Source organism: Eumetopias jubatus, unplaced genomic scaffold, assembly GCF_037043125.1.
Source record: "Eumetopias jubatus isolate StellerSeaLion01/CBP00866 unplaced genomic scaffold, mEumJub1_p1.0 scaffold_20, whole genome shotgun sequence".
Classification (NCBI taxonomy): Eukaryota; Metazoa; Chordata; class Mammalia; order Carnivora; family Otariidae; genus Eumetopias; species Eumetopias jubatus.
The window spans coordinates 3,095,711-3,108,748 of record NW_028274826.1 but is presented as its reverse complement, the minus strand read 5'-3'; the positions used below and the strand labels follow the sequence as shown (position 1 = coordinate 3,108,748).

The window sequence follows — 13,038 nt, the reverse complement described above, 5'->3', positions numbered from 1 at the left end:
TGACTGCATCTCCCAGTTCAGACAGCAGGCTCTGGAGCCGATGCGCCACTGCCAACAGGGAGAGAGAGCGGAGCTCGAGACAGAGAGGGGGACGGAGCCAGAGCCAGAGAGGGGGACGGAGCCCGAGACAGAGGGGGGGATGGGGCCCGAGATGGAGATGGTGACAGAGCCCAAGCTGGAGAGGGGGACAGAGCTCGAGACAGGGAGGGGGACGGAGGCAGAGCCAGAGAGGGGGACGGAGCCCGAGACAGAGGGGGGGATGGGGCCCGAGATGGAGATGGTGACAGAGCCCAAGCTGGAGAGGGGGACAGAGCTCGAGACAGGGAGGGGGACGGAGGCAGAGCCAGAGAGGGGGACGGAGCCTGAGACAGAGGGGGGTGATGGGGCCCGAGACAGAGGGGGGGACGGGGCCCAAGACAGAGAGGGGGGAAAGAAACAGAAAAGGAGGAACAGAGAAAGGGAATGAGACTGAGAGGGAGAGACAAAGAGGGGGAGAGAAACAGAGAGACAGGCTGCTCCTTGTGTGGGCTCCTGGCCGGATCTCTGGGACCACCCCCGCACACACTGCCAGCAGAGCATGGCACACATAAACCTTTATACGTGCAAGGTCTCTAGTGTTTGCTGTAAGGCAGAGAGGTGTGGCTTCTTCCTTCTCTCTCACAGGAGTGTGAGCCCTTCTACCTCAGGAAGACTCCTCCCAGTGAAAGTGGCAGCAGAAATCCCACCTCTTCCCACGGCGCCTCCACGGAGGCTCTAGAGTGAGAACTGCTGTCTGTGTTTCAGTGACTCCCCACCTCCCCACCCTGCACACCTGTTTGGCCAGCAGGAAGAGGCTGGGAGGGCAAAGCAGAGCTTCTAAATCCCTGACCTGAGGGAGGATCCGCCAGGCTATGCGGCTGGATGCAGGGGTGCTTATGGATGCCTGGCTTTGCCAAGTGGATCGAATGCTCCTCAGTGGACTCCTGCAGTGGCTGTGTTTCAATTAGGGTCATGGGCAAGTTTTCTGTTGACATAAATAACCTCAAATTAACATCAGTGGAGATGGATTTAAACACACAGAATATTCGTGCAATAGCAAGAGTGTGAGGGGGCAGGCATGGCTTAGCTCTTCCCACGGGAGGGTCCTATCTCCTTAGAACCCCAATTTTCTTAGGGTTTCATCCATGGCATCCTTCAGCAACTGCACAGCCTTTCAGCTTTATTGGTTTAGTCCCTTGCTGGCAAAGACCTCTGATGAGAACTTTAAGGTGGAATTCAAGAATGTAAGTGTTGAGAAGCCATTAAAATGTAAATTATGGGGCTCTGAGGGCTGTCTGTAGCCCTCTCCCAATTGCCCCCTTCACCACTGCCTCTGTCGGGTCCTTCACACATGCTATCCCAGGCCAGTGGGGAGCTGAGGAGCTTGCAGACCCATGAACAAAGGCAAGGCAACAAAGCAAATCATCGAAAGCTCTCGGGTGCACTGCACCTGCCAGCCCCCCACCAAGATGGGGAGCCAGGGGTCTAACACTAGGCAGTGTGAGCAAAATCAGAGCAGTAGCACCTAGTAGGTGTGTTGCAGACGCAGCTTCCTTCCCCCCAACCAACCCAACATCCAGACCAGCCTGAGGTCAGTCCCTCTGCGCCGTGCTTGGTGACCCACTCATAGACAGATGGTCCAAATCACAAAACCGCAGTGGAGAAGAAGCACGTCCCCACAGCCGCCTGCCCTGGGCTGCTGGACAGGCTGACTCTCACAGCAGTCAAACCTCCCAAAATGCAAATTAAAGGTGCTTGGTTGCACTAAGAATACGACAAACTCAGGAGCTAGGCAAATTGCCACCGTGTCTAATGCTAGTGGGCCCACGGCTCCATGCTGCGAGTTTCCACAGAGGGGCACGGAGGTGGCAGTCTGGATGAAGCTGGGGAAGTTTGAAGTGTGTTTGCAGAGCACTTTATATACGGTAGCACACGGCTGAACAGGGCTGTGGGCCTGATGGCAGCTGAGACGCCAGGCTGAGAGAATGCACCGCTCCCCCCACGAACCAACCACACAGGCACACACACGTTCTGAAGACAGTGGCCAAAACTAAAACCTGCTGCCTGTCCCTGCCAACCCCTGTCCATGTGGGGAAAGGATCAGGGTGGGCAGAAGTCCTAGAAGGCTCTGCCTTATCAGGACGACACTGTTCGGGAGAAGAGGTCCCCCACCTCTCTCCCCTCCACCCAATGGAGGAGACGCTCTAAGACACTCACTCACTGGGGCCAGGCGGACAAGAGGGACACTGACACTTCAGAAACCGCCAGTGCCCACCAGTGTCCACCAGTGTCCCCCCTGCGTGGGACAGGGTAAGAGACCGCAGGAGAGTGGGGTACTCATCCCCGCCACGTGACACGGACCAGGGCTGGCTCCTCAGCTCCAGACCCCTGAAGGCAGGAGGCGAGCGGGAGCATGCTGACCAGCGGGACCACACTTCCAGGGTGCAGCACGCCTGGAGGAAAGGACGCCCCTCCGGTTCACTGGGCACCCTCCTGGCTGCCTGGGAAAGAGCGTGGATGGAAGGCTGGCAGGAGAAGAGCTGTGGGGCAGACCAGTGACCTCAAACCCCTTCCACCTCCGAAGAAAAGTTATTCGTCCTTACAGAAGTTGATAGATCCTTCAGCATGGGCTTCCCTGCCTTGTCTCCCAGCACCCCAGTGCTTAGGGAGTTCCCAATCTATTGACGTACTGTCCGCGGAAGATAAAGATGGCTGCAAATTCTTTGAAAATGTGACATCCATGCTCCTTCTCCTTGAAACTAGGTGGGTTCTTTGACCAACAGAATAGAACAGAGGGGATGCCGTGCTAGTTTCTGGGGCTAGGCCTCAAGTGGCTTCCAGTTTTTCTCTCTTGGAATACTTGATCTCGGGAAGCCAGCCAACATGTAGGAAGTGTCACCATCCCGGACGGCCGTGTTGTGAGGAACCGCAAGCTAGCCCCATGTCGGGGCCGAACACAGAGAAAGAGGCATCTGCAGCCCCAGTTCTCACAGCCTTCCGGCCCGGGGAAGAGGGCTCAGATGGTGCCAGCCTTAGCCACCGTATGACTGCAACCACATGAAGGCCACGCGGGGCCTGCCACCCCCCAAAGGGTGAAAAAAAATTATAAATCATGGTTTGAAGCAGCTACGTTTTTAAGCAGTGTATTGTGCTGTAGGAGACCATCAAACAGGATTCCACACAACATTGTTTTCTACCAAGAGACCTATTTCAAAGTAAAGAAGGTATGAACGTCGGCACATGACCCTGGCTTCACAGCTGTTACCCTCACCCCATCACCCAGAAGCAGCGACCTAGTAAGGAGGGTGGGAAGGCGTGTTAATGGCTGAGCTAAGGTGCCCACCCTGGGCCAGAATCCCGCAGGATTCAGTCACTGTCCCCCAGGACGCACGGTTTGTGCTGAAGCGATGGTCCGTGAGTGGCCCTGGGTCCCCAGCACCTTGAATACAAGCTCCAGGAGCCGCAGAACAGAGCATGCTCGCCCTGTTGCCGCTGTTCCCGTGAGCCCCAGCACGATCGGTGCTTCCTCTCACTGCAGATACCGGCTCTGCGGGCTGGGGTATCCCGGTCCCTGCTTGGGGGGACGTTTCTGCCTACGTCTCCACCACACTGGAAGCCACGGTTACATTCGGCTACGTCAGGCTTCCCATGCCTGCGGTCGAGCACTCGGGGAGCCGACTTACTGTACTGCTAGGTAGTCAACCCCAACTCCATGAAGGGCGAGGCATGCTGATACTCACTGGGGACGGGACAGAAATGTCTGGAACTGGCAGGTTCACTGGGACACTTCCACGTCCATGCCAAGTGGTAAACTCTAAGTGGACAATGGCAGCACCCATGGCCCATCAGAGGCAAGGCAACCGTGGGACAAACACATCAGACCAGCCAAGCTTCGAGCTGGGAGAGACCAGCCCGAAAGGGGGGTGGAGGAAGGAGTATGATTTCAGCCGTGGGGCCGGTAGCAGGGACCACTGCTTGGCTGGACAACCTGTGTTCTAACCTTTTAGTAGACGGCAGCTAGATAACATCATGAAGGATCATGCTGCACTGCCCTCTCAGGAAGTAAGTCAGGGCATCTGTCCCCGGGCCAAACGTGCATGGCATGCCCTGGGATGGACTCACTTGTGGGTCTCGTCAGGTCGCCCGGCGGGAGCAGCTCTGCCAATGCGAGCGCCGGAGCCCGAGAGCTTCACAGAGCGTCGGAGCCTGATGACGACAGCTTGCGGCGAAGGGAGGGCACAAAAGGCGGCGGCGTTAAGAGGCTCTGTCCCGCGTCCGGCCCGTTGGCGTCCCCGCGGCGCGCGGAGGGGGTGTGTCCCGGCGGCCCCGCCCCGGGCTCTGGGCGCTGGGGGCTGGGCGCGTGCGCGTGCGCGAGGGCGCGCGCCGGAGGCCGGCCCGGGGCTGTGCCCCAGGTGCGCGTGTCCGGGGACGGCGGCGGCCGCGGCCCCCGGAGTCCTGCCTTTCCCGGTCGCCGGGGGCTTCCCGGTCCCTTAACTCGCCGCCTTGTCGGGCTTCCCCTGCGCGCAGGTGTGTGCGGCGTTGTCCCGCACCTACGGAATACGATTCCCGTAAGTGGCCTCCAAAGAGCGGGCCAACAGTGGAGTCCAGAGAGAGCTCAACTTCGCGCTCCTGTTGTTAAAGTTTGTTACTGATTCATAGCTTGGAAGTGTGGTCTGAACTCTTTCCCTGCTTTAAAATTGAGGTTTTCTTCTGATCAAAAATAAAGCCAGTTGTCCGCGATGTAATTGACCCAGGACCGACAGAGTTAGCTGTGCCTGCTCCCCTCAGTCATAATTGTTGACCGAAAAAACTTGACTTCCAATGCCTGCTGTTGGCCGGAAGCCTTACCGGTAAAGTAAACGGTGATGAACGCGTTTTGTATGTTGTGTGTATAACATACTGTGTTCTTACGATAAAAAGCTAAAGAAAAGAAAATGTTAGAGAGGAGCTCATGAGTTAGAGAAAATGCATTTACAGCACTGTTATGTATATTTATTGGGAAAAACCCCCATAGAAACCCATATTATTCAGGGGCGCCTGGGTGGCTCAGTTGGTTAAGCGACTGCCTTGGGCTCAGGTCATGATCCCGGAGTCCCGGGATCGAGTCCCGGGATCGAGTCCCGCATCGAGTCCCGCATCGAGTCCCGCATCGAGTCCCGCATCGAGTCCCGCATCGAGTCCCGCATGGAGCCCCACATCAGGCTCCCTGCTCGGCAGGGGATCGACCTCTCTCTCTGACCCTCCCCCCTCTCATGCTCTCTCTCATTCTCTCTCTCCCTCTCTCTCAAAAAAAAAAAAAAAGTTATTCAAGGGTCATGTGTCTTGGCAAATAGATTTTCTGTTCCAAGATGGAAATGCTACCGGAGTAGTGGTGTTCTTGGAGACCTCCTTCTAACCCACCCCAGTAGGTGGTCATTTCCTTAATGCTCCTTGAGAGTCGGTTTGGAGGCACCTTTATCATGGGGTCACTTCTCAAGAGGAGACTCACTCTAAAGAGTCCCAGCGGCCCCACTGGTTCCAAGGTGCAGCCCCCTGCAGAACACCTGTCTCTCCTAGCATCCCACAGTCCGTCTTCTTGGAAGTTGCCCAAACTGCTTCCTGGCCCCCTTCAGACAACCAAGGACGGTCAGAAGTACCTGCAGACAAACTGAAGTCTCTTCTACTCCAAAATCCCACCTTAATAGGATGCTTCCCAGTCCAAGACTTTTCCCCTTCTACCTGATAAAACTCAATTTCCTTTCTAAAACCTTTGAAAGTGACATCAGAAGGGCTCCCTTGCTGCAAGTTGATGGGTAAACAGCCTTTATTAATTTTGTCTTGAGGTCGTTTTGTTTGTGATAGTTTGAGGTATTTATTTCAATGACTTTTATTTTTTACTTTGAAGATTTTAATTGGTCCTTTTTCCTATCCATCTATTCTTATTTCATTTCTGTCTTTTGTTTCTTACTTTCAATTATCTAAGGAGAAGAAAATGTTTTGACTGTTGACTTGTTAACTTTCTTAGCATTGGGTTTCTTCACATGTCCTGGAATTTAGGTTTGCGGGCAGCGGGCAGGAGATAGCGGCTCTTCCCCCTTCCCCTCCTGCTCCTCACCCTTCCCTAGTCAGTGGCCTTGCCATCGCTTCCACCTTCAGCCCAGAACGGGGTCCCACGTGGCATGTCAAGGCTTTCAATAACAGGGAGAGCATGTCAGATGCAGGGTCTGCAGGCAGTGGTATTCATTCTTGGTCTTCAGTTTGGGTCTCTGTCTTTGTACTCCTAAGCCCCCAGTGTGTTCAAAAGCCCTAGGCAGCTGTCAGCAACAGGGTTTTGTTGGTTGTTTGGTTTAGTTTCCTACACCACGTAGGACAGCCTCACCCAAGCCTGTGGGGTGAACCCCTTGCCCACTCCGGTGGCCAACTTCCAGCCCCAGAAACCAGCCGACAGGAGCCACTCTCACCTCTGTTTCTGGTCCAATAACTTTGGTGTTTTCGAGCCCTGCTGTGTCTTTTTGTTTTCTGTTTCCATAATTTATAAATCCATTATGACTATGTGTTTGAAGCAATGTGTTCAACATAAACTTCTAAATTCTAGTCTCATCTTGACTATTTTCATGTATTACCTTCTCCATTTAAAAACTTATTTTTAAAAAAGTTAATATTCTTGAGTAGTTGCTCCAACTTTCTGGTTCCAGTTTGCTATTTCGCTGCTTTTTATGTGGCTTGAATAGAGGCCACTTTCTGGACACCCCTCTCAAATGACGCCGTGGCCTCCTATGTGCAAAATGAACTTGTGCTCATTCTTTTCCTTACTCCGACTCACTGCGGCAGCTGACATTCACCTCTTTCAACAGCTGACATTTGTTACACCAAGTGCTCGACCACACTCCACAGAGGACACTGTTAACACAACAGCTCAACCACACTGAAGACTTAACATTGTAACACCAGGTCCTTACATGTTTCCCTTCTGTGATAACTTTGAGACAAATCCTCTGGCTCTCCTCGATTAACTCACTCTCTCCTGGATAGTTCTCTTTCACAACCTACCCACTTTAAATAAGAACCCCTCCAGTCTTTTTTCTACATGCTGACCTCTCCTGGCTCCATTTCTGCATTGCTAATTTAGGTCAGTTTAGCCAAGATTCTTCATTCCCATTTTGTGCCCAGGTGAGGGATGGGTGTGGTGGGGATGCAAATATAACTAAGACATGGCGTCTGCCCTGCAGGAGGCTCTTCCTGGGCAGGGAGGCCAATCTGCAAACTGCTGGCTGCAACTTGGGCCACAGTGGAATGAATACGTGCGTGCTGTAAGCCTAAAGTTCCGTTAGGGTCTTTGCAGGAGCTGGATGGCCTGCTGCAGCATTCAGTTGAAGAGTTTAGTGGAGGAACTGTTTACAGATGTGTGGGTGGGAATAAAAAACCAAAGCAGTTGGAGGGACTCCCGGGGACAGGTAGATGGGAAACCGTTCTCACCTCCAGGCTCAAAGAGACCGGAAGAGGAAGAGTAGTACTGGAGCCAAGGGGAGCCCAGGAGCCAGATGCCCCCCCAACCCCTACCCAGAGATGCTGAGGCTATAAAGCCGGGGTCACAGCACACTGCTCACAGGTAAAGTCTACCTGTCATCTGTTTGGTAAAGATAGTTTGTTTAGACATAACCATGCTATTTTATCAACATATCATCTATGGCTGCTTTCAAGCTATAATGGTGGAGTTGAGGAGGCCCTACAAAGCCTATGTGGCCCTTTACAGGGAAAGCTTGCAACCCCTGTTACAGAGGCCCAGGGCCTTGCTAATATCTGGGAACGGGAGGGGGGCATGCCCCGACAGCGCAGGGATGGACTGTTTCTATGGGGACAGCACTTCCCTTGAGCAGTCCCTGAAGGAATAATGAGAGAAGGCATAATAACACGTTAATGGAGGGGACTGGAGTGACAGAGAATACTTGCATAATCTTTAGGAAGGCATGGAACGAGTTTTCAAAAAAAGAACAGATGGAGGAAAGAGCAAACCAATAAGATGGTAGAGTTACACCTGAATGTCACTGCATGTACATTAAATGTAAGCCGACTAAGTACACCAATAAAAAGTCAAATTGTCAGATTGGACTACAAACCAAATCCAGATATATGCCTGAGGTCTAAGAGGCCTCATATGGAGAAGCAGAAAGTGAAAGGATAGAAGACCATGTGATCACTGGCCATAATGACGCCTCGTGAGTGTCCCTCACCTCCGCAGATGAGGACCCCGAGACACACCATGGGTACGCAGCTGACCTGGCTCACAGCCAGAACTCGAACCCAGGCTCCAAAGGCAATGTTTAGCCTCTGAACCAGAGTTGCCAGCTGAGCGAGAGTAAAGAGAATACTGACCGCCCGAGCTTGGACATAAGGCGAAAGGAGGCTGGCATGTCATTTCTTCTCACGTAAGGGTACAGGCCACCCGAAGACTGGGAAAATGGACTTCGTTCAACTGACTGCTATTTAGTAGAGGTCCCCAACTTAGTGAAATTAGACATTTGCGTGAAGGTTTTTGCCGGTAGAGAAGCAAATAATTTCGGTCCGGGAAGAAAATAGAACATCAAAGGATATAGTTTATTGTCCTTTACGATATTAACCACTTTTGTGTCTAACTAAGTGACCTGATCCTAACAGCTGTGAATTCTAGGTCCTGAAAAACTCTCCGAGGCTGTCTTAAGGTCCTACTCACCCGCAGTCAGCTAGCGGGCGATACAGAGCTAGAGCATCTCTAACACGAGACATTGCAGGAGGCATGGGGCAGAGTCAGCCCTGGCGGCAGCTAAGATCTAGAACCATCTGATGCACTAGAACGTACCCCCGAGTTGACTCGAGCCAGCCATGGAAGCAGCTCGAGAGCATGAGCCAGTGCCCCCACAGACGAGAGCCCCTCTGCTCCGACCCGTGGACCCCGTCCACAGGCAAAACCCGCTCCGGCATGAGGTCCGGAGCAAAGCCAACTGCACACCAGTTCTCTCATCCGATCCAGCATCATTGCCAGAGTGAGAGCCAGCCCGAGATCGAGAGCCACTTCTCAAGGCAGCTCAGTGCTGCTATGGGAGGCTGTGCGGGGTTTCCTGTGAAAGGCACAGGGACAGGCGGTGGGGATCAGCACAGGGTGATCACCCTGGCAGGGTGGTGATCTTCTCTCCTCCTGCTGCTTCGGCACCATCTGCAGATGGAGGACTGGCCACTGCAGCGGGGCTGGTCACCACTGCAGGGTTGACGGGGCTCAGAAGCAGCTACAGACCCAAAGCCCGCTCCAGAGCTCGAGGCATTTCCATCTTCTGCTGCGGTGCCTTTGTCGGGAGCTCGGGAGCTGGAGCCAAGTGCGCCCCAGTGTGGGTAAGCCCCCTGCCCCTGCAGCCAGCTCCTACCCCCGCTGCACAAACACAGGGGCGCTTGCCAACTAGCGAGCTAGAGCAGAGGCTCAGACGTGCGCCACGCGAGCATTACCTCCACCCACAAAGCCAGAGCCACCGCACACAGCAGCCCCCGCACCGACTGCGGACGACGGCCCCCCCCCCGGCGGCAGCTCCCGGGCTAGAGGCCCCTCTACCTGCTCGCCTGGACCAGCTCCAGTGCAGCAGTCCTCTCTGCTGCCGGTTCCTCCACCAAATTTGGCAACAATGCCAGCCTGAGAGTTCACTGAGCCCTGGAGTGCATTCCAGAACCAGCTTGAGCCCCACCACCGGGGACGGAGCCAGCTCCAGCTGCAGCTCCAGCTCAGGTCCCGGGCTGGTTCCACGGCAGGAGCCGGGGGCATCCCTGGCATCGGCCGTAGCTCCGGCCCATGGCTCGAGCCACTCTGCCGAGGTCCACCTGTCACCGAACCTTTTTATTTTTTTCAAGAGAAACTTTTTTTTAGCACTTTATTTCTTAGAGAGAGGGAGGGAGCGCAGAAGCAGGGGGTGCAGCAGAGGGAGAAAGAGAGAGAGACCCCCCCGCTGAGCAGGGAGCCCGCACCAGGACTCGATCCCACGACCCTGAGGTCCTGACCTGAGCCGAAGGCAGATGCTTTAACTGACTGAGACACCCAGGAGTCCCCACCCTTCACCCTTTTCTGTTACAGGTTTTATGATTTTTACATTTAACAGTTAATATTTAGATTCAGTAAAAGTTAAGCTTCCATCACTTTCAGCTGTACCATTCAAGGCTACTTCCTCAGGCTCCTGCATGAGCTCAGGCTTGGGTCAGGTTGACCTGGGTTCAAAGCCACAGCGGAGCCATGTCACAGCCCTGGGACAGGCAAGCTCCTATGGGAACTCTTGGAATCATGCCCGCGGCCATTGCGTGGGGAGGGGTAACTTGCCAGTCTGAATGCCAGGGGTCCCCGTGATGCACAAAGTGCTGCCATGGGAACCTACATTCCAGAAACAGCCCCCTGCCCAGCTCATTTCGTTGGAGATCCTCGAACCAAAAACATGTTTGCATGTTGCATCCCAAAGACCGGAGGCTACAGGCTGAGGAAAGCAAACTGTGCAAACACTCCCTCGCTGGAGATGTCGTGTCAGGGCTCCCCGACGTCTCTGTCCATTTGGCTGGAAAGACCGAAAGGAGACACCAGGAGGCCCAGGGCCAGCCACCCAGCCCCACAGGGTCTAATCGATGTATGCAGCCCCAGGTCCCCTCCCCGTGTGTGCGTGTGTGTGTGTGAACAGGGGTCATGTGGGGCGGGCCAAGCCGTTCAACAGCAGGCTGATGAGGGGTCAGATACCCAGTGGACAGGTCATGTTCAAGGTCAAGGCTGGGTGGGTGGGACGGGGTGTGGGGGGCTGCGCGCTTCTGCCTCAGGGTTTATCCCGATGGCCCTGCGGGGATGGCTCAGTGTCCCGCGTGCAGGGCTGTGCACGCACAGGTGTGGGTCTGATCTGGGAGCAACAGGGAGACGGGGCAGGGGATAGGGAGGTTGGCGGGGCAGGGCTGTGATGCCTCTGGGCCGGCTACCCGTCCCTGTCTTTGCAGGCCACAGATGAAATGGGGACAAGGCTGGCAGACACTTCCTCCTACTCCATGAGCTGGGGCATGACCCCACAGGGGTCCCCAGGAGCAGGGGCTGGGGATTGTGGGGGAAGGCCTCTGAAACCACCCAGACCACTGTCCCTGGTGGTCATTGACTGGATTGTGCTCCAGGAGCCGGAGCCCATGGAGGTCAAGCCCGAGGCTGAGAAGCTTGGGGCTGGGTGCCTGTGGGTGTGTGGGGACGGGTCGGGGCTGGCCCCACAGGGAGGAGCCCCAGAGGCTGGTGAGGGTCCAGGAGAAAAGACTGGGCTCAGAGGGCCCAGCGGGTGGATGGCAGGCGGGGAGACGCCCCAGAGAGGGCTCCTTCCTGGCTGCGGCTTCTCTGGGAGGCCCTGGGCTGGGCTCTGTCTTGCAAAGGCCCATGGAGAGGAGCCATGGGCTGAGCTTTTCTTCTCCTCTCTCAGCTGCTCCACCATCTCAGGAGCTAGAGCCAGGCTCCACCTGTGTCCCTAACTCGTGTGAGGAGCCAGGTGCAGGGGCAGAATCCAAGCCAGTTTCCATGGGGCTCTGGAAACACAGGAACTGTCACTCAGCTCGGAGGCATCACAGCCCTACCCGATGTCCTCACTATCCCCCTGCCCAGCCCCCTGCTGCTCCCAGATCAGACACACACCTGTGCGTGCACAGCCCAGAGTCTCCCAGAGATGCCCCAGGTAGGAAGGAGACCTCCCTGGGACGTCTCCCGGACTGCAGTCCACCCACTGGACGCTCGGAGCCCAGTCTTTCCTCCAGGCCCCACACCAGCCTCCGGGGCTCCTCTCTGTCGGACCAGCCCTGACCCTTCCCCCCACACACTCAGGCACCCAGCCCCGGTGTTCTCACCCTCAGGCTCGGCCACTGTGGGCTCTGCGTGCTCCAGCTGGGTCAGCAGAAGGTGGGCTTGGTGCTCCAGGTCGGAACAGGGCATGTTGAGCTGCACATGGGCCACCAGCTGCTTGAGGCAGGGAATGTCTTTGGCTGACAGAAGTCCTCCGAGACTAGTCCAGCCATGTGCCCAGAACAGAGGAGATGGCCCTGGAGGTAGGTGGGCAAGAAGCAAAGTCAGTGGCCGGGCCTGCCCTTCCACACACCCCCTGGGCAGCCTTGGGGATGCTCCATCCAGAGGTCAGGCCCCCCCCAGCCCACCCACACTGGACATCCAGGCAGGGGCAGGTGTGGCCAGCAGGTGCGGGGGGCCGGCAATCTGCATGAGAGGGAGCCCTCCATCACGGGTGTGAGCACCCCTGCCTTCCTCAGGGGAGCGTGCCCCACGCCTCTATCTGTCTGTGGTCCCTCCTATTGAACTGGAAACCCAAGGAGGGGGTGGTGTGGGTGCAGTGTCTGCTCTGTCCCAGCGCTGGGGAATCACAGAGGAACTGTAGAAGTCTGTGAGGGAAGAGGGAACCCAGCAGGTCCTGGGTTGGGGCTTGCTGCGCGGAGCCCACTGGCTCTAGCTCTGCAGGGGGAGCGAGCGCCTGCTCCGTGTCCGGGGAACACCCGCAGCTGACTGTGGAGCTGGGCCAGCTCGGATTTTGCATTGGCTCTAGCTCTGGAGTTGGTGATGGAGCCGAAGTTCCAGCGGGCTTACTCACACTGGGGCGCACTTGGCTCCAGCTCCCGGGCTCCCAAGCTCCCAGCAGTGGCACCGCAACAGAAGATCAAATGCCTCGAGCTGCGGAGCGGGCTTTGGGCCTGTAGCTGCTCCTGCATCCACGTCGACGGTATAGTGGTGACCAACCCCGCTGCAGTGGCCAGTCCGCCATCTGGAGATGGTGCCCAAGCAGTGAGGACGCACGGTCCCTGCTCGCGTGGGGCTGGCCGGAGTAGAGGTCAAACGAGGACTTCACAACCCAGGGGAGTGTCTCTGATCAGGTGGGATCAGGTGCCGGGAGCAGCGGTTCAGGCCCTTGCCCCTGTCGGGCACCTCAGGACGGACCTGTATGGGGCACGAGGTGAAGGGCATGCAGGATCCTTGGGCTGAATCCCCCCGTAGCCATTACCCCCATGTAGCCGGTCCCGTCA

General features: G+C 56.0%; 1 protein-coding gene across 1 annotated transcript in view; it reads right to left on the bottom strand.

Moving 5' to 3' along the window:
- The window catches only part of LOC148162118 (uncharacterized), a 97,113-nt gene that overhangs the window by 72,247 nt on the left and 11,828 nt on the right, over positions 1-13,038 (bottom strand).